Source organism: Podarcis gaigeae, assembly GCF_964106915.1.
Source record: "Podarcis gaigeae genome assembly, chromosome: 3".
Lineage (NCBI taxonomy): Eukaryota > Metazoa > Chordata > Lepidosauria > Squamata > Lacertidae > Podarcis > Podarcis gaigeae.
This window is the reverse complement of record NC_139680.1, coordinates 37387946-37408752: the sequence shown is the minus strand read 5'-3', so window position 1 is coordinate 37408752 and position 20807 is coordinate 37387946. Positions and strand designations below refer to the sequence as shown.

Genomic DNA, 20807 nt, shown 5'->3' with positions numbered 1-20807 from the left:
TGCCTGATGGGGTTTCCGTCCTCCCTCTGTGTGCCCCCACCTCCCAAAAAATAGGCTTGGGGGATCAGGAGAACCACGGAATGACGCAGGGGGAGGAGAGGGACAGTTGTTCTGCCTGGCAAGCTGTTCAACGTGCCATTGAGTTCTTCCCTAAATCTATAACTCCTAAGGTATTTGGGTGCACCTGCCTGTTACATAACCTTTGATTACTACCAGATCTTCATAAAATAGAAAAGAAAAGCTTTGCAGTCTCTTGCAGCAGTCTTCCTCCAGGAGGAGAGTTGGGAACAGTCACCTTAGTCAACTTGCCTGGATCTAGTTGTAGGTTAATGATAAAGCAAAACAACTAAGGAATGTATATTGCTGTTGACAGTGAGCGACTGTAAACATCCTCGACTGGAAGCTGTGAAGCTGCAGATGGGGCTTTCAGTCGGATGTTTGCAGCTGCCAGCTGCCACAGGCGTCAAACATTCAGAAATCTTATAACGTGTTGTAAAAAGAAAGAGAAAGTTCTAGGTTACCTTAAGTTCTAGACCTTAAGAAAGCAACTTGACAAAGAACAATGCATTGTGGGGAGTAGAGTAAATAACTTGTCATGGTAATGGAATACGCTTCATGTTACATACGCTTCAGCTTACAGACTCCGCTAACCCAGAAATAGTGCTTCAGATTAAGAACTTTGCTTCAGGATGAGAACAGAAATCGTGCTCCAGCCCCATTAGCTAAAGTGGTGCTTCAGGTTAACAACAGTTTCAGGTTAAGAACGGACCTCCGAAATGAATTAGGTACTTAACCCGAGGTACCACTGTATAAGTAAGTGACTGGCAGTGATGTGGGCTTTGCAGAAATTTTTGAATTGGAATTTTTTTTTTGAAAATTGTGCATTTTTTTGCATTAAATATAGGTGTGGTTTGAAATGAACATCCCATTTGCAGGTGGCAAAAAGAGGGAGCAGCTGTTTTAGGGACCGTAGTTTTTTCTGAAACAGTTTTACCATGGGGGGGGGGGTTTGCTAAAGAGGGCTTTTAACCTCCCCCTCCTTTTTGTTGACCCCTATCACACAGTGGAACGCCTGACTACTGCCTCATTTCAAACCACAAAGTGTGCTTTATTGATTCTGCTTCACCAAATTTTGAAATATTTAAATAGAGGAAAATTTATAAAAGCAACCGTGTGGTTTAAATGTTATAGCCGAATAATTTCTAAGTAAATCTTTGAAAATATGTTGTTGTTGTTTTTGAATACTTATAAATATTGTAAGACTTGATAAGACCTTCATGATGCACACTTTTCTTAGACTGTTCAAATTTAAAGGGAGACAATGAGAGGACCGAGAATTGCCAACAAACTCATCTTAGCTGTACTTTTATATTTATTATATATGCATGCTTCCTAGAATTTGTCACGTAAAGGTCATAACAGTTTTATTACAGCTGCCTGATTTTATTTGTATGGCATAATGAATGGATACTAATTTGGATTTATATTAGTGCTGCAGTTTCCAAATGGGAACTCCCCCCCCCCCCCGTACACCGCTTGATAATTGTGTGCGCATCTTCCTCAAATCCTTTGCAAGACCTTGGATCAAGGCACCTCCCTCGCTGTTCACAAGACATTTCTGGCCCCAGCTGCACTATGTATTCAAAGCAATTCTTTATCACTTTAAACAGTCATAGCTTCCCCCAAGGAATCCTGGGAACTGTATCTTTAGGGGAACTGTGCCTTAAGGGTACTGAGTGTTTTTGGGAGACCCCTCTTCCTCTCACAGAACTACAGTTCTCAGAGTGGATTGACAATCCTTCCCAGGGAACTCTGGGAATTCTGCTTGGACTACTGCAGTGCGCTGTACATAGGCTTACCTTTGAAGGTGTCTCGGAAACCAGAACTAATCCAGAATGTGGCAGCTAGACTAGTGACTGGGAGCAGCCGTTGGGACCACCTAACACAGGTCCTAAAGGCTCTATACTGGCTTCCAGTATGTTTCCGAGCACAATTCGAGGTGTTGGTGCTGACCTTTAAAGCCCTAAATTGCCTTGGCCCCATATACTTAAAGGAGCGTCTCCACCCCCATGGTTCAGCCCGGACACTGTGCTCCAGCACCAAGGGCCTTCTGGCTGTTCCGTCATTGAGAGAAGTGAGGTTACAGTTCCCTTTGCAGCAGTGGCACCCACCCTGTGGAACACCCTCCCATCAGATGTCAAGGAGATAAGTAACTATATAACCTTTAGAGGACATCTGAAGGCAGCCCATGTTTAATGTTTTATTATGTTTTTATATATGTTGGAAGCTATCCAGAGTGGCTGGGGCAACCCAGTCAGATGCGTAGGGTACAAAACAACAACATCATAAATAAAATTGTAGCTATGTGAAGGCTATGGGTATCTCCTAACAGCTCTCAACATCCTTAACAAGCAGCTGTTCCCAGGATTCGTTGGAGGAAGCCATGACTTTTTAAAGTAGCATAAAGCTGCTTTGTTTGGAATACTGAAGATGGGGCTATAGTCTTCCCAATTCAGGAACTGCATCCCACCTGCCATGACAACCAAACTACAGTTCACAGGTCATCACAAGGGCATGATGGCCAGTGGCCACCTTTTTTGGGTAGCCAGTGCTGCAGTACCAGCTCACTTCGTTGAGCTGGGGCATGCCTGCCTACGGACGTCTAGATCATTCTGTTTCTAGACCATGTCACTCATAAGTCAATGCCACCCCATTTTTGCATTAAATGTGCCTTCTTTTGCACAAAAATATTCCCACAAATTCACATGTATTTAAATGTTATTTCTAGATATGTGTTCTCTTTAAAATGCTTGTGTTTTTAATACATTTTCGAGCCAAAACTCAAACATTTGGAGAGGTCTATGTTGTTTGTTAATTGCATTTATATGCTGCCTTTCTGCCAAGGCAGTTAAGAATTTAAAAAGAATAAACACAACCGTTTGCTGTAGTCCAGGAAGTGCTGATCAGGCCAGTTTGTAAAGGAATTTGCAAATATCAGATTCCTCAGACATCCCATCTCCTACCACTGTTCTTGCAAGGTGTGCCCTATTAGTTTGTTTTTAAAGTGCAGTATATATATATACACCTCCCTCAATTCCACTTAGCTTACAAATTAAACATACAGTAGACAAACTTGCCTTGCTGCTCTGTCTATGATGCCTAGGCAAGTTTCCCTCTCCTCTCCCCACAGTTACAAATGTAGCAGAAACATCTGCATAATAATGATATCTGATTAAGTAGTCATCGCGCTGAAGATGTCTTACAATTTCAGATACGTGATGACCTGGTCTCTAATGCACCAGTGTAAATGAGTGTGACATTTAATAGGGGAAATGCTCTTTAATTGGTGCAATTGGCTTTAATAAGTAATGCAGCGTTTTATTTCTTTATTGGGAAGTCAACACTTCCTCTAATAGAGAACTTGCGTGTTGTGTGTGCTGATGGAAATGGAATCAAAACAGGGCCACTGAGAAATCAAAGTTATTTTAATCGGTGGGGAATCCCAGGGTTTTGCCATTTTTTAATTTTAAAAAAGGAACCCCTAAAAACAGCTTAATGGGGATTAAGTGTGCTTAGTAGCCACAAAATTGTGTGTGTCAGTAGGGAAATAAAAGATGGAGGGGTTGGGGGGGGGGAACCAGTGTAGAATGCCTCACTTGAGCGCTTTACAGCTTGCAGTATCCTGAAGGAGGTCATTGTTGCCTAGCTAGAAATCTGAACGGAAGCAACCCTGCTATGAGTGGTGAGGACACATCGTGACATTTTGTTTAGCCCATGCTTGTTAAACCTAAAATGAATCCTGTGTGCTGCTATCTGCACTGCTACCTAGTTCCTTGGTTGTCTTAAAACGGTTAGAAGAAAGAAGGCCCTTGCGTGTGTGTGTGTGTGTGTGTGTGTGTGTGTGTGTGTGTTTGTTGAATCACAGTTTTTACAAAATGTCCAGCAAAGTGAGTGAGTACCATAGTTAAAACCCGTCTGAGAGACCTGCATTCTTTCTACAGCCGCCATGTAGTTCGGCCTTGCCCTTTTCATCCTGGATCTTGACTTAGATTGCTCTGCAAGACATGCGTTCCACGTTAATAAATTATTAACATTGTAAAGTGCTCTGTGCACCCTAAAGTCTTGTCATGTCATCAGTTCCTTTGTCATCCTGAAAAGCTAAAGCGTGTGTGTTTTTTCCATATTTTTTTTAAAAAAACAACAAAATTATTCCCGCTATATGACATGGGAACCGTAGTGAAAAGAGGCTATTGTGTTTTGTATGTAAATTCCTAGAAGGAAAAGCATGATGTAATTTCTGGCAGGACAGGCATCTATTTTTACTGTTTTCTGTGTTTACTCCTGATGTCTGAAAAGAGTTCATTTAGTCTGACAATTGACAGTGCTTCTTGCGATCTTGAGTTTTGGACACTGTTTTTCTATGGCGAAAATTAATTAAAACGGAGAAACAGTTAGAATGCTATGTCCTATGTTTTGCTTTAGAAACACTTCTGTTTCCAGGGCAGTTTGCAGTGTGGCTGGGGGGAACTGCTGTTCAGAAACCAGAAGTTTTAAATCCATTTTAGGCATCTGCGACTAGTTTAACCATTGCTGTCCTACCTAGACCAGTTTATCTAGTCCTACAATAAGCTAATTCTAACTAGTGTCACCAAATACTTATCTGTAGTTCTCATAAGGCTACCTGTCCAGCATTGTGCATGCATTGACATAACATATTTTCTAGCCTCTGTTTGAGCAACAGAATTGTAGTTGAAAGAGACTGTCCAGGACAGTTCTGGTTGGCCCATCTCAAAAAAAGTATACAGTACTGCAGAACTGGAAGAGGTACAGTGGCAGGGGAGGAATCAGTTAAAATGAGGACAATGTTGGAGTACTTCCTCTTATCAATGAAGAAAGGCTGAGAAAGTCTCTGGTTGTGAACGCCAAGCTCCTCTGTCTAGATATTGCTGGGGAAACAGACCATGGGAGTAAAAGAACCTTGATCTGCTCCAACATCTCAACTGATGTTAAAACAAGGTATTCCGTGCACAAGGCATCGCTTATAGAACATGTGGGGAACCTCAGATACTGCTCAACTACAGCTCCTATAATCCCTGACCAGCAGTGTAGTATTAAATTTTCTAATGCAGGAGTTCATCATGACGGACTCCGTAGCCATAACGAACAGTTGTGATCCTTCTTCCTTTTGTTGTTTAAATATTTGTGGAATGTCTTCACCTCTCTGCCCCTTCTGGCTTAGAAGATAAGCATGTTTTGGTCCCTCGAGGCTTTTTGCTTTGTTGTTCATTGTAACCTTTTAAGTTATACTAATAGGATGCCTACTAAAGCAGTTATTCTACCACATATGATCCTTCCTTACAGGTCAGCAACACTTACATTGGGGTGGAAATCATTCGCTTTATACAGTGCTAGCTATGCAGAAGAGACAGGGACCAGCAGGCTTGGGAGAACTCTGAAGTTTGCAGAAATGGGGAAAATAATAATATATATATATATATCAAAGGAGGAAAAAGCCTAGTGAGGTAGCTCAGTAGCTACAGAACTCCGAGTGACTTTTAAAGGATGGGGTGGGCAGAGAATACAAGAACTAAACACTACAACCTTTTATTTATTAAAAAAGAAATTATGTGCCACGTAATGAAAAATAATAATAAAGGTGGTTGTTCTGACGCAAGCTCCATCCATATTCCTCGTCTCATTTTACAGGGGAGGTACTATATCTGTTCCTTGGTAATCACGGGCCACGTTGGTGCTCCATGAATCCCTATCAATTCTGTGATTTGCCTGCTAAATTCCTTTAGGGTTCTATTTGGTCTGTTTGAATGCAAGCAATTTGGAGGCAGCTATTTTTAACAATATCTTTCAAAGAATCCATTTCGAACTGCAAGCAGCAAGGCTCTGAAGTGCCAAGCATCTGTGACTTCAATTGAATTCCTGTACAGTTTACTAAGTGATGAAGCTTATATATATATATATATATACACACACACACACACACACACACACACTGGAAGTTTTTAGAAACTTGCAAGACTAAATTCCTCTTTACCACACTTATGGACACTTTAGTCTTTTTGCACTAAATTCTACACTTAAAGAAAGGCAAGGATGGTTTGTTTTTTCTAAAGTAGATTGTTTGTTCGATACGTTGAATCAAGGGTACAGGTATTAGACGTAGCTGTGATCTTCCCCATCACCAGCCCAACCAGAACTAGGTGATTTTGCACCCCTGGCAGAACTGTCCAGACTGCACCCCCTAGCCATGGACAAATTAGCTCTTCTTTCCGCCTCTCCTCCAACCCCCCTCCACCCATTCAGTTCACCCTCTAATTAAAACCTTTTCTTATGAGGCAATAATCAATATTTTTATTTATAGACATATTTATGTACATATTTTTAACCAATTTTGTGCCCACCCCTGGCGAGGGCCCACTTTGCCACGCCCTAACTATGGCCCTGACCGAAACCAAAAGCTATAAAACAGGCAAACGTTCTAGTTTGAATCCATAAATAGATTGTTGTCCTGTCTCTTTGTAAAGTATCTTTACTTCTACTGCCCTTAAGACTCAGCAGCTGTTAATGGGATTATATAGTTTGGTGTCTAACACGATAATAGTTCTTAAATGAGCAGGGTCACTATTTTCCTCTGAGAGATAGGCAGAATTACCGTACCTCTTCTTTGAAACTGCTGCACTTAACAGTTTCCAATTACTTGCAAGGTGTGTCAGCACTGCAGTGCATGCCTGTAGAAATTGCCTGTCCTGTGTGAGTGGTTGTGCAACATGAGCCAATATCAAAAGTTATGATATGCATCATATCCTGGAAAATGCTCCCCACCCATTTCAGATTGCAGTAATTTACCAAAAATGCTGTTTAAAGGTGGTAGTTCGTATTTGGTATTATGTAGCTAAACAGCATGGGAGTCTTAGGAACTGCATTTTTGTGGATCCAACCCTCTTTCTCTGTCACTGATAAGAAGCAATTTCACATCCTCCAGCCATGCCCAAATGTGCAGTTTCCACAGAAGTATGCAAAACCTCAGTTGTTCCCATCAGTAGGAGTCCTCCCCAAAAAAGTTTCTTTATACAACTTATGCTAACACAACTTAGCCACTGTTGAGCTTCAGTCTCTCTATTTCTGCAGAATAAACCATGCTACTGGCTTAGGTATAGAACTGACATATCCATCCTTCCAAAAAGCACCTGGTTTTTTTTAATAAAGCAATACATGTTATTTATGCGCAGTATGAACTTGACTTTTATTTTCTTGTTAGCTCTGGAAAAGATCACTCTATATAGTGGTGGGCATTACATTCTTCATACCTACTTCTTGACAAAGATGATTCCTATGTATATGTGATGGAATGGAGGTGGACTCCTGTGAAGGACCAAGTTCACAGATTGGGGCAGGGGACCCTGTAGAGGGGCAAGGGGGGCAGACCCTTCCTCAAGTGAGTTTCTAGCATTTGTAGCATTTGTAGACCCCAAGATGTGCAGGCACTGTTCTCCTCATTTGTTTGATAAGTAACTAGCCTTGTGAGAAATGCCTTTCAGTGTAATTTTTTGGCTGATTAATGAAGTCATAGTAATTATTGACATTTAAGAAAGCAGACCAAGCTCATTGGGCAAAGAAGACAACAGTGAAATACCTTTTGGTTTCTTTTTACGCCTTTGCTGCTGGTCTTCCCTATTGGACAAGTGATTTTTGGCCAGCAATTTAGGTACCCAGAATTTTAGTGCACCTGTTTGGAGTGTGTTAATTGGAAAAAAGGTAGCAGCGAAGATAAGATGTCATGAACTTTCTAATTTCATTGATTCCACCCCCTGAATTCATAAAAAGTTTTTAAAAATTGTCTAATGCCAGTGCTGATAAAGTTATGGGCCATTATTATGCCTACATTACAGAGGTCAAGGCTGTGATTGAGAGAGTATGGGTCATGCCAGAGTCGCAAAGTCACCCAGTGTTCTTATATCAATTTTGCTGGGGTGAGCAGGTTGTTAGTGCGTGACAATATTGATGTCTGGCATTGGTCTCCCGGTGTGCTGGGTTTGTGTTGGGGGGTGGGCTGTGAAATTTTAATAGCAGTGCAGTTAATTAAGCCCTAGAAAGAGTGAAATGAGAAGCCAGGGCAAGAATGGGGGGCTTTCAGCAGTTGGCACAAAAGTACTGCCTGGATGTCAGACCCATCCATTGCAAAAAAAAAAAACAAAACAAAACAAAAAAAAACGAAACAAAACCCCAGAGTGGCAAGGATCTGGAGTACAGGTTTCTCAGGGGCTGAGTCTATCCAGGCCTTTCCTCCATTCAGTCACCAGATCTACCATAAATGATAGACTTGATTTCCAATGCTGGAGGTGTGTGTGTGTTCTTTGTCAGAAAAATTCTTGGCAGAAGTGGCAAGGAGTGTCTTTTACCAACTTACGGCTATAGCTGTCACTCCAGCTTATGTAGACCAGTCTGGTCTAGCCTCTGTTACTAATGAACTGGTAACATCCAGAATAGACCAGTGTCATAGCATAGCAGTGTCTATGTGGGGCTGCATTTTGAAGACAATTCAGTAATTTTCACTGGGGCAAAATATAGCTGCTGCCCAAATAATGTTGGTGGGGATCAGGTGGTCTGAACTTGTAAAACACATAGTTTACCAATTGCACTGGTTACCAGTGTATTACTGAGCCAAATTCAGAGTCTGATGATTACTTTAACCTGGCCCTAAATATTTAGGGTTATAATATGGAGGACTGCATGAAAGATGGCTTTCTTTGTGGTGGCCCCCAAATTGTGGAGTTCGTTTCCAGCGTCACTTGATCTAGCACCAGCTTTTGACGTATCTTTACTTTGGCCTTTGACAGTAGTATAATATTACTAGGGGTTTGCAGGGGCAAGGATCCCCTAAAATTCCTGGGTGCCCCCATAATTCCTGAAATCAATAAATGTGGGGTTTGATCAGTGGATTTAGCAAGGCCTAAAAGATAAGTAAGTCCTCAGGAGATTGGCTGAGAGAGATGCCATCATAGAAGAAAACGGGGGTGGGGTCATTACCTGACAAAAGGTGAAGCATTGGGACATTCAGTGTCAGACAGGAAGCGGGATGGAGTCCCTCCCCCAGCTGTGTGTTAGTTAGCAAAAGGAAATAGCAGAGCTGGGAGGGGGGAGGTTGCCAGGGTTATGGTGGGGGCCTGATGTCACCACAGGGGAAAAAGTTTCCTTTTGCATGAGGTTTGGGTTGCATTTTAGCCAGGGATTTGAGGAAGGGGGGGGGGGCGGAGATGCCATTTGGTCTGAGGGATGGACAAGCTGTGTGGAGGAGACACAGAAATGTTTTTTTGGCTGCTTTTGAATCCTGTGCTGTGCTACTGTGGGGAGCAGGCCCCTCTTGATGCTCAGAACTCTCCATCCTCCATCCAGACTCAGGTGTAAATATGTGTAGGTAAACCATATTTCATAAAGACACTACAGTCTCCTCTGAACCTCATCCCCCCCCCCCGCCCCCAAGGAAACACAAACCCTGGTTAAATGCAGGGCCCTGGAATCTTGCAATGCTCAGCAGAGATTGTGGTGGCCAGTAACCATATGTTTGTGTCCTACCTGAAAAATCATGGATTCTTGGTTTTATCTTGTTTTAAACTGTGTTGTGCTTGCTATTGTAACTTGCCCTGTGACTTTAAGGTGAAATGCAGGTAAGGGATTTATGAATAAATATAATAAATCCTGGATTTCTGATTATAATCATGGGCTTGGCATGGCTCAGAAGGTTTCTGTGGCCTGTTGGCCTGCCATTTGGGAGAGCCTGGTCTTTTATTATTTACTTGTTCATTTCATTATATATATATATATATATATATATATATATATATATGGTGCTTGATTGTAGGAAAACCTCAAAGTCGTTTACAAAAAGATACACAATAAGATTATCTATAACAATAACAACAACAACAACCTATATTTAAAACATACACGGTAAAATAAGGCTAAAACGAATTAAAATGCCTACAAACTTTACAAACAACTTGATAGACTTGTCTTGATCTGGGATGCTTTTACTTGGATTAATCAATTCAGCAGGCTGAGATGTGCAAGGAGTAAAGGGAAACTATTTTCAGAGTCGCTCTCAAACAGAGGAACAGCTCTTGACTCACTGGAACCAGTTTGCCCAGAAACTAGTTTCACTCTTCTTGTTGTCATATAGTTGTTCTACTCCTGTGGTATAAACCTTATTTTCTGATATCTTATCCCATTCCACCCTTTAGTGATTGATTGATTGATTGATTGATTGATTGACTTTTGAAACAGTGCAAATTTCTTCTCTCCCCCAACCCCCAGACTTAGGCAATGTTGTAATATACAGTTTGTATCTCCTGTACCATAGACTGTACACAATACAGTGGTACCTCAGGTTACATACGCTTCAGGTTACGGACTCCGCTAACCCAGAAGTAGTGCTTCAGGTTAAGAACTTTGCTTCAGGATGAGAACAGAAATCATGCTCCGGCGGCGCAGCAGCAACAGGAGGCCCCATTAGCTAAAATGGTACCTTGGGTTAAGTACAGTTTCAGATTAAGTACGGACCTCCAGAACGAATTAAGTACTTAACCTGAGGTACCACTGTATCGTTAACAGCAGTAGTAAAAAGAAAGACCACTTGAATAAAAACTCATCTGAACAATTCCTTGTAAAATACTCTGTTAGTAACCTTGTGAAATGCTCATGCTAGTAACTGTTTGGAAGCTCCATAAATGTGAAACAGGCTTCCTTGCTCAGTAATGCAAAGGTGCGTAGTTCCTCCCATGCATGAGGAGCGAAAATTAATTTTTTAACAGCTTTCCTCTAAAAGGGGCGTTGCCTTTTTTCTAACACTGCATAAAAGAGATCTTTGTGTGCGTGCACTGAATAAATTGATAAAGTGCTTGATTACATAGCATTCAAAATACCTTGATTTGCATGGCATGGTTGCTTTTCTTGGTATGGCTCACTTAACTTTCAAGTATCACTTCTCTGAAGCTGTCACATGGGAGAGATTGCTGTCTCTGTAAACAATATATGGGCGGTTGGCTTCTTTAATTGTTTGCTCAGAGAACTGGCTGAGCAACTCCCTTCCAGCAGAGGAAATGGCTTGATGAATTCGAACTTGACACAAGATTGTGCATATCCAGAGAAGCTGTATCCTTTGCAAGGGGAAAAGAACTTGGATTCCTGCCATGCAAAGGACTTGGACTCCAGCCACATCGTACCCATTGTGTTTAGAGCAAATGGCAGAAGCCACATGCTGCTTGCCTGTTTTATCCATAAGCAGCTAGCTAACATGAAGAGAGTATGAACTAAAAGAACAGAATCTGACTTGCATCTTATGGCATGTAAATGCCGTGTTGCAGCTCTGCCCTCCCAGCCTGTCATGTTAAGATTGCTCCTTCATGTACGGGTGGAGAGTTCCTGTTATTCCCATTCCTAAAAAGTACCCAACTAGGGAAAGCCTACCCCAGTTTCCTAAAGGAGCACCCTTCTCTGAAGTAAGTGTCCGCCTTCCAATTTGGCTGGGCTTAGCAATCGGTCGCTCAAAGCTACCTGAACACAAAACACAACAAATATCCGTAGAGTCCCTGTACTGATCCTCTTATCCTGCAGCTGATGTCGGAAGCTGCCAGTGTCAAAGGGGACCATGCAGAGTAAATTTTGCTATGTGCTTTTCCTAGTGTAGGATCAGCGGGGTCACCGTAGTTCCTTCCAAGGTGATGTTGGGCTGCATCTTCTGTCAGTCCCAGCAAGCATGATCAGTTGTCGGGGGTGATGAGAGTTGTCATTCAGTAACATCCGAAGTGCACCATTTTGGCTATCCCTGAGTTAAGAGCAATATCTTGGTGTGGGTGTTCTCTCCCTCCACATACATTTTGATCATGTATACTTACTGCTTCTCCAGCCAGCAGTCCAGAACATTATCTCCATTACCCCCTTACCCTGTGGACCAAATTTGACGGATGGGTGGGGCTGCCAATGTGTCAGTCAGCTGATGTCACGGTGACATCAGGCGATACAGCAGAGGGCTCTGCTGGACTTTTAAGTGTCGAAGATCAACCGATCACCCGGACTTCAGAAGTACTCTGCACAAGGCTTTTAAAATGCCACTGGTCAGCTTATTAGCACTTCAGAAGCTCCTTTTTGTCCATCCATTTTTTTACCTTTCCACACCTGATGTCATTTATAGTGACAGGTGATTGACAGGTAAGTGTGACTTGGCCAAAATGGCCTGGCAGGCTAAATGGGGTCTAAGGCCTAGAGGTTATCCACCTCTGATTGTGTAATATGACCTATCTGCTGCCAGATCTAACCTTTCCACCTTATTACTGATATTAAGTAAGAAAGATCATGCATGTCTTTAGTCAGTCTCTGGATAGTTTATGCTAGGGAGCTCTTAGAAGAACTGGATTTATTTGGTCATACACCCATAAAACTGTTAACAGTTAAACGTTTTTACAACTTCTTTCTTCAGCAAGAACTGCCTGCTGTAGTATCAGCAGAGACATTCCATAGGGGGTGAAAAAGCTCTATTAATAGTTTTCTACTAGCAATATGGGATACTGCTGGCACTGTGTCTTAAACCACTGAGCCTAGGACTTTCCGATCAGAAGGTCGGCGGTTTGAATCCCCACAACGGGGTAAGCTCCCGTTGTTTGGTCCCTGCTCCTGCCAACCTAGCAGTTCAAAAGCATGTCAAAGTGCAAGTAGATAGATAGGTACCGCTCCGGTGGGAAGGTAAACGGCATTTCCGTGCGCTGCTCTGGTTCGCCAGAAGCGGCTTAGTCATGCTGGCCACATGACCTGGAAGCTTTAAGCTGGCGTCCTCTGCCAGTAAAGCGAAATGAGTGCCGCAACCCCAGAGTCGTCCGTGACTGGACCTAATGATCAGGGATCCCTTTACCTTTACTAGCGATATACAAATTTATGGTGCAATATTTAAAACGCTATATTCCCTAATAGCTATAAATGTTGACACATGATTAGCAACTTTTCTGTGAAAAGATTTCAGAGGTTAGGTATGATTTCTCAGTGGTTGTTGCATTTTCAGGTGTACTGTCTTTGTCTTACAAGAGCTATCAGAACCAAGCTGTAGGAAGAATGCTAGGTTTTTCACTTGCTGAAATTATTTGCTAAAAACAACATAGTGTCTCCCACCCTGGAAGATTTTGACTGCTTGGACAGCTAAGACTACATCAGATTAATAAATATATAATAATAATAATAATAATAATAATAATAATAATAATAATAATAATAATAATAAATTTATTTATATCCCGCCCTCCCCAGCCGAAGCCAGGCTCAGGGCGGCTAACAACAATCAACAATCAAACAATTAGATATTCACACATTCTAAAAATATTTCATTATAAAAATCAATTAAAATCAAATTAGAAAATAAGGTGTGAGCTTCCAAGCTGGGGAAAGCTAGTGATCTGTTTTTGTAGCCAATAGTTCTGGGAAAGGTGAGTAGTAATGTTGTGCAGAAGCACCTCTTTAATAGCCTTTTGATGTGTTCAAACAACTGGAGAATTCATAGACAAGACCAACATGACCTGCATTAGTTTGAGAAGAAAGGTCCAATAGACTCCTAGACCTCATCTGAGTACCGCACATATATTGTTTGCTTTTCTATTCTTCGAAGGAATTCAGGGCGGCATGCACTCAGCTGTCTCATTTTATACCTCGCAAAAGTCCTGAGAGACTAAATACAGTGGGTACCTTGGTTATCGAACTTAATCCATTCTGAGATTGTGTTCGACTCCTGGAATCGTTTGAAAACCAAGGTGCGGCTTCCGATTGGCTGCAGGAACTCCTGCACTCAATCGGAAGCCGAATCGGACGTTCGACTTCTGAAAAACATTCACAAACCGGAACACTCACTTTCAGGTTTGTGGTGTTCGGGAGCCGATTTGTTCAGGAGCCAAGGCGTTTGACAACCAAGGTACCACTGTACAGTGGTGACTTGCCCATTTTCACCAAAGGCATACTTCTGGTTTGTAAGAGATTCAAGCCCCACAAATAACCCAGAGATGCATTTTAAATAAAAGCACACATTCTACTCATGTAAAAACATGCTGATCCCCGGACCGTCCACGGGCCAGATTTAGAAGGTGATTGGGCCGGATGTGGCCCCCGGGCCTTAGTTTGCCTACCTATGCCCTAACAGGAGTAGTAAGCATTTGAAATCCACTGAACCAGAGCTATTGAGTTGAACAGAAAGCATGGAGGAGGCCTGCTGATTTTTCTCTTTCTAAACGGTTTTGCTCCTGCAAAATGCAGCAATGATGGTAGCATTTTTTGTGTGAACTTTTAAAATAACAATGTGAATTGTTGCAGCATCTGTTTTGAGCAACATTAAGGAACGGAATGGCTTCCCTTAGGCTATCAGTACAGTATTACTGGCAAATCTAGTTTGAATTCTTAACGCCTTTTGAACTAGGACAGAGGGTTCTTGGTTAATGAGTGAGTGAACAAAAAGTATTTGTGGTAAAACCATATCTCTCCTGAGGCAACCATTTGTGAAACTATGTTCAGACATGCTTCTCTAGCTAGAATCCGGCTACGAATGGCACAGGTTATGCCGCTTCCACTTCTAGTGGATATTCACAGTGGAACAAGTGTCTTTAAAATAAAGGCACACAACAGTTTTGTATGCTTGCAGAGACTATGTTCATACAGAATATCCTTAAACATGGTGATACCAGGCTATTTGTGCTAAGTCTTACCAGCAGTAGAAAAGCCAGTCTTTGAGATACTTCAAAACACAAAAGGTTCAAAACACTGTTAAATGGGTTTGACAGATAAGATTATTTCAAATGTAATAAATTCAGGGCACTCATTTGTTGTCTTGTTGATAAATAATTTCTAGCAACCTGCCCTTGGTTTTTGCTTCCATGATGGCTAAAATCCATTGTATTGAAACAGAACTTTTGGCTTCTTTTTCTGTAGTTGATGCTCTTAATTAATATGGTCAGGCAGGATGCCCTCCCTTCATGCGTCTAGTTTATTTAGGAAAAAAAATTATATACCGCTATTCATAAAAATATTAGCAGTTGACAGTCATACACAAAACTATGCAATAAAAACCATATACAAATTTTAAAATCAGAAATAAGCTAGCTGTTATGGAAAGATGTATTCTTAATGGCCTGCATAAGCCGGCTGGAATAGAGAAATTTTCAGCAGTATGTCATACAAGACCAGACTAAAAGAAAACTAGATTTCCTCCCCTTCCTGCAAAATCAGCCACTGTTGCCACCACACAAAACCTTACGGTAGACAAATAACTTCATTCCAAGCTACATACCGCATGAATCTACCTTAAAAGCTACACTTGCTAGGCAAGTAGGATAGCACAGCAAACGATGACTGCTGCACTCAGGACCTGCTTGCAGGTTTCCCATAGGTATCTGCTTAGCCACCCAGGATGCTGGGTAGATGACCCTTTCGTCTGATCTTGTGGGGATTCTCTTAATGTTCTTATGATGGAATGCCTGAGATGGAAAGCATGGGACCCAACACCCAAACACACACATTCACATTGCAAGTGAGCAAAGACATTGTGTGAGAATGCCACACAAATAAGGTGAGCAGCATTTAGGCCTGGTCTACAATCTGAGGAGTCTATGCAAAGCACATGGGATGCAAATAAATTTGCTCCAAGATTGCATGGATAATCTTAAAGTTCATCTGTTTGTCTACTGCCTTTGTTGGTAGCCTGAAGGTCAGACTTTTTAGTATCTCCTACATTAACAGAGATTTGAGAATTTGTGGTTTAAACAAGCGGCATACCCTATAGGTATAGGCACCTTCTTTCTACAGGGCTTTCCAAGTACAGGATAATACCAGTTCATTCTCTGCAACTAATTTTATAAAAAAACTCAAACTATTTGGTTCGAACCTAGTGCTTTATATTGCCTCCCTATTTGTTGTCTCTCCTTTAGCATCTTGTCTTAAAATGTATTATGATAGAAGCTGGCTCGCCTCAGACAGGATTTATGCAGTTCAGAGCAAGGGAAACACGAAACTCCAGAACATCACTGAGAATGGAGACTAAATCTGGTGACCGTTTGCCAGAGGAAAAAAGGAAGGATAAACAAGATCCAAGACTGTAAAAACATTTAATAAACTTCTTAATCTCTTCCTTCTTAATCTGCAGATGGTTTGTGACAGAGGTACAGAACTCAATCCAGGGGTTATGGGTGGGGAGGAAGGGATGAATACTGCTTGTAATATAAAAATATTTTGGTTTACAGTGGTCATTTTTCTTCATTTATAGGAACATCATCATGAGGCTTGGGAATACCTTGACCTGAAATGGGCTGAATCCTGATGACACTGATCTAGTTGGAAGCTTTTTGCGTGAGAATTTCCTCCAAAGTATTGCCACACTTTCTGCCTGCAAAGAAAACACTGGATTTCTAAGAAACTAGTCTCTCCCTAATGCAGTGGATCTCTCCAGGGCCCCCACCTTACATCTGCTTATGAGCTTCAGTGCTTGGTTTGCATTTGATCCAGGAGAATTCCAAGTGACAGGTAGTGTAAACATCCTACACTCTCAGCTGTGTGGAAAAGAAGAAAGCTGGGAGAAGGCTGTTTACTCTCTCTGCCTTGGAAAGCAGCTGAAGGAGGAAAACATGGAGATCTTGCAAGTTGTTTTTTCTCCCCTAAGCCCTGTTTGGAGCTTGCTATGTAGCAGTTTGCATGTGTATGTTTTGACGCCAAGTTGAACAAGCCCTGGTGAGAATTTTAAAAATAGAATTTAATTAGTGTATAATGCTTGTTTTTAAAATTACTGTGGGGTGTAATTAGGCACTAAGGAGGAAAAGCTACCCGGAACGTACCTCCATATCATGGGAAGAGCCATCTAGTTCAGCACTGTGTTCTCACAACAGCCCACAAGCAGGTTGTGAGGGCCTTAGCACTCTTTCCCACTAGCGATCCACGGTCATATCTCTCTTAATAAACATAGTATCATGATAAGTAATGTGTAATGGATAAATGCCAGCTTTCATACTGAAATGGAATAAACTAGAATTGACTTAAACATCACTCAAGAGACATAAATGAGAGGGGGGCAGTTCTTAATAGTCCAGGCAGCTTGGTTTTGTTTGGATACCATCTCTCTTGCCTGCAACAACTGCTCTTTGGGGAGGGAGAGTGGTGTTGGGGTTACCAGGCTGCTGCTGGATTTGTGTGCAGCAGGTAGTTTGCTCTTGGTTTGTTACAAGTTGAAGGTCTTCAGCCAGATTGATTATGAAAGGTTTGCTCATACCCACTTGCATTCATGAAGGGATGGGATCAAGACCTTATGAAACTTTATTTTTATTTCATAAAATCAATGCACCACTTGCTTGTAAAGAAAACAACCCATCAAAGCACTGTGTGTGTGTGTGTGTGTGTGTGTGTGTGTGTGTAGGACATGCAGAAGCAATCACCTCAATCTATCTTTTTGACTTTAGAGCGCATGATTCATTTATCTATCCTATGGCTAACCCCGTATAGTTAAAGCTATGGTTCTCCCAGTAGTGATGTATGGAAGTGAGAGCTGGACCATAAAGAAGGCTGATCGCCGAAGAATTGATGCTTTTGAATTATGGTCTGGAGGAGACTCTTGAGAGTCCCATGGACTGCAAGAAGAACAAACCTATCCATTCTTAAGGAAATCAGCCCTGAGTGCTCACTGGAAGTACAGATCCTGAAGCTGAGGCTCCAATACTTTGGCCACCTCATGAGAAGAGAAGACTCTCTGGAAAAGACCCTGATGTTGGGAAAGATGGAGGGCACAAGGAGGAGGGGACGACAGAGGACGAGATGGTTGGATAGTGTTCTCGAAGCTACCAGCATGAGTTTGACCAAACTGCGGGACGCAGTGGAAGACAGGAGTGCCTGGCGTGCTCTGGTCCATGGGGTCACGAAGAGTCGGACACGACTAAACAGCAACAACATGGCTAACCCAGCATGGTTTCCTTCAGTATCTCTTAGGTGTAGATATGCTACCTTTGAAAATAGAGGTTCCATTTTTCATTGTGGGAAAATTCATGGCAAAGTCTAATAGCAATCTTGTTGACCATAATGTGTTCTGAAGATACAACAATATCTGTAGTGTATACCATTCAAGAAGAAATCTCTCTACTGCCTCAGTGTGAATTTAGTAGCTTCACAAATTTTGTGTGCAAGCACTATTCCTAATAAGCTACGGTCCTACGTGTGAGTCTTTATGGTGATTTTGAGGCGTTCTCTGCATGCTGTAGCTATGTGTAACTAACATTTTTTTAGGTTACTTGAAACTGCATTAGAACTTTCCATATGGTACAGATTCTAGATTGGAAGTAGAATCAGGAAGCATCCAAGAGAAACTGGCCTGTAGTGTATACATTCATTTTTGTTATCTGGTAAACTGGCTGTTTTATGAAACTGGGAGACTGGAGCAAATTCAAAAACATTTCCTATTGCTTTCTGGTATCAAACCTCCCCTGCCCCCAGCTGTAGACAAATGAGCTGTGTATTTAATATGCCTCGTTATTCTACGCATGTGAAGGAAAACAGTCTAAATGTTTTGTTTTGAGATGACGGTCACTTGGAGGTTCCTGGGCTCACATTTCCTGGAGTCTTTGTTATAACTTCATCTCTGTTAGAAAGGAAATGGAAAGTTGCTTTTAAAAAATAACCCTGTGCTGCACTAGGGGTGGGGTTTGGGGGGGCTATCTGGCAGGATTTTTTCTTTTCTTTTTGAAGTGCCAAATCCTTTCAAGTGGTTGAGAGAGAGAGGATTAAAAGTGAATAATGTTAAAGACAAATTGAAGTTGATGCTTGACTTGTCAGTCTCTGGAGTTTCCTGAACAGACTGAATGAAATGTTTTTCAGTTGAAGCCCACAAAGAATTTTTTTAAAAAGAATCTGAATGGAGAACAGCAAGGATTTGCATCCTTGTGTCCAGTTTCGTTCCTGGCTTACTAGTAATTATTCCGTTCCTGAGGAATCTTGGCAGCTGGAGAGAATGGTCCAGTTCACAGGACAGGATTTTGACTGTGAATCCTTTGAAAAGAGCTACTCCTAGCTGGATAAAAAGTACAGTGAGGAACAAAAGAGTGGGATAAAAGCAGTATGCGTGTGTCTCGTGCGTATGCATTGTCTTAATTGTAAAGACAGTAATTTTTTTTAATAATAATTGTGGTGGTATTTTCCCATGTGCAGGAATTAATATTTTCCTCCATTGGGTGAGATACGGGATATAAATAAATTAAAGTGATCAGATGTCTTATCAGCTGTGTGTGTGGCCCACTTTGACAAAATGCTGTACTTAAATGTAAAAGGTTGCATATGCAGTTTTGTTGAACTGGGTTACATTTTATGCAAAGCAGTCCTCTTGGCATTGAGGGAATGGGCATGCACACACGGACCCCATTCTTTGCTAGCTTTTATAAGAGCTTTCGGAAGCATTTGCTATGCTTGATCACGACATTGTTTTGATCTGTTTGAAGCGGCTGGTGATGTGGTTCAAAGCCAAACCCAAGCCAGCTCTTTACACATAACAATTTGTAATTGCGTCCAGAGTTGTGGGGATAGGGGAGGGGCTCAGGCCAAATAACTTGACTGCTCCCCAGGCAATCCAGACGACTGAAAGGAGATCAGGTCTCACTGGATTCCCTCCTCTCGAAGGATCATTGTGTGTATTCTTATGATACTCTATACTGCCATCTTATGTTTTCAGGTGTTTAGTGTTGAGAGACCTTTTACAGACTTGCCAGCAGCTAAATAAATTTTAGTGGGCTGTTGTAGTTTTTGTTTCTTGGTGCCGCCCTCATTGCCTGTCACTTTTTCACCATTCTTATGTTTACTCCGTAAAGAAACACGTGGTTGGGATTGACCTGAAGTCACACCACGTGCGGTAATTTGTATGCTGAGCATCATAACTATAGCAAGTTAAGAGGTGGTCAGTATATTCATTTCTCTTTTAACAATGTAAGAAACACTTCGTTGGATCAAGCCAAAGGCCCATCTGTTCCGGCTTTCTGTTTGCACAGTGGCCAACCAGATGCCTATGGGCAGCCAGCAAGCAGGTCATAAACACAACAGCCCCTCTCCTATCTGTGATTATCTGCAACTGGTGTTCAGAAGTATACTGTCTCTTGATAATGGAGCTGGTGCAGTCACATGCTTGCAGTACTTATGCAGACAGAACGATTGGAAGAGTGCAATGTTTAATCCCACCCCCTGTTCTCACAGGGATTTTATTTTTAAAAGAACTAAGTTTGTCTTAAGTCATTCATTACCTCCCTGGTCTGGTCTGTCAGGCTGTCTTTAACAGCAAGTCAACGTGCTCCTCCATATAACGGTGTTACAGATCAAAGGCCCAGAATTTGTCTTGAATAAGGGTTATTATGAAAGAGTAGGGATGCCACCTGAACACTGTCCATATTTCCGTTTTGTTTTTGCTTTCGAGCCTCCCAAGCACACCAGAACTGGGTTGTTCCAGGCCTCGCTTCCATGCACAGTGTCCGCCAGTGTATTGTGCAGGTATTTTCAACCTAGGCACGATGCACCTCAGCTTTGCAGATAATTAAATGCAGCTTGTATCTGTCACACACAATTTCATAACCTTGATAATGATTCATATATTAAGATGAGAAGGGGTAATTGAAATAAGAACATACTTTGGGTAAAAAGAAAAAAAAACATCCTTCTAAAAGAAGGAATAATATCCACCTTATGGATTTTTCGAGGACAGAACTTATTTAACTCTGCAGGCTACAAAGCTTCCTACTAAATGAAAACGATGCTTGCAT

At 41.7% G+C, this 20807-nt stretch overlaps 1 long non-coding RNA gene across 6 annotated transcripts in view; it reads left to right on the top strand.

Annotated features, from left to right (window-relative positions):
- LOC310840678 overlaps nt 1-20807 on the top strand; it is a 58237-nt gene that overhangs the window by 11905 nt on the left and 25525 nt on the right. For 4 of the 6 annotated variants that reach the window (XR_014561987.1, XR_014561988.1, XR_014561989.1 and 1 more), the window contains one exon: nt 16298-17065. The exons of the other annotated variants lie outside the window; for them this stretch is intronic. This is a non-coding gene — a long non-coding RNA (uncharacterized lncRNA). Of the gene's footprint in view, nt 1-16297; nt 17066-20807 lie in introns of those variants that run through there. 6 annotated transcript variants of the gene reach the window in all.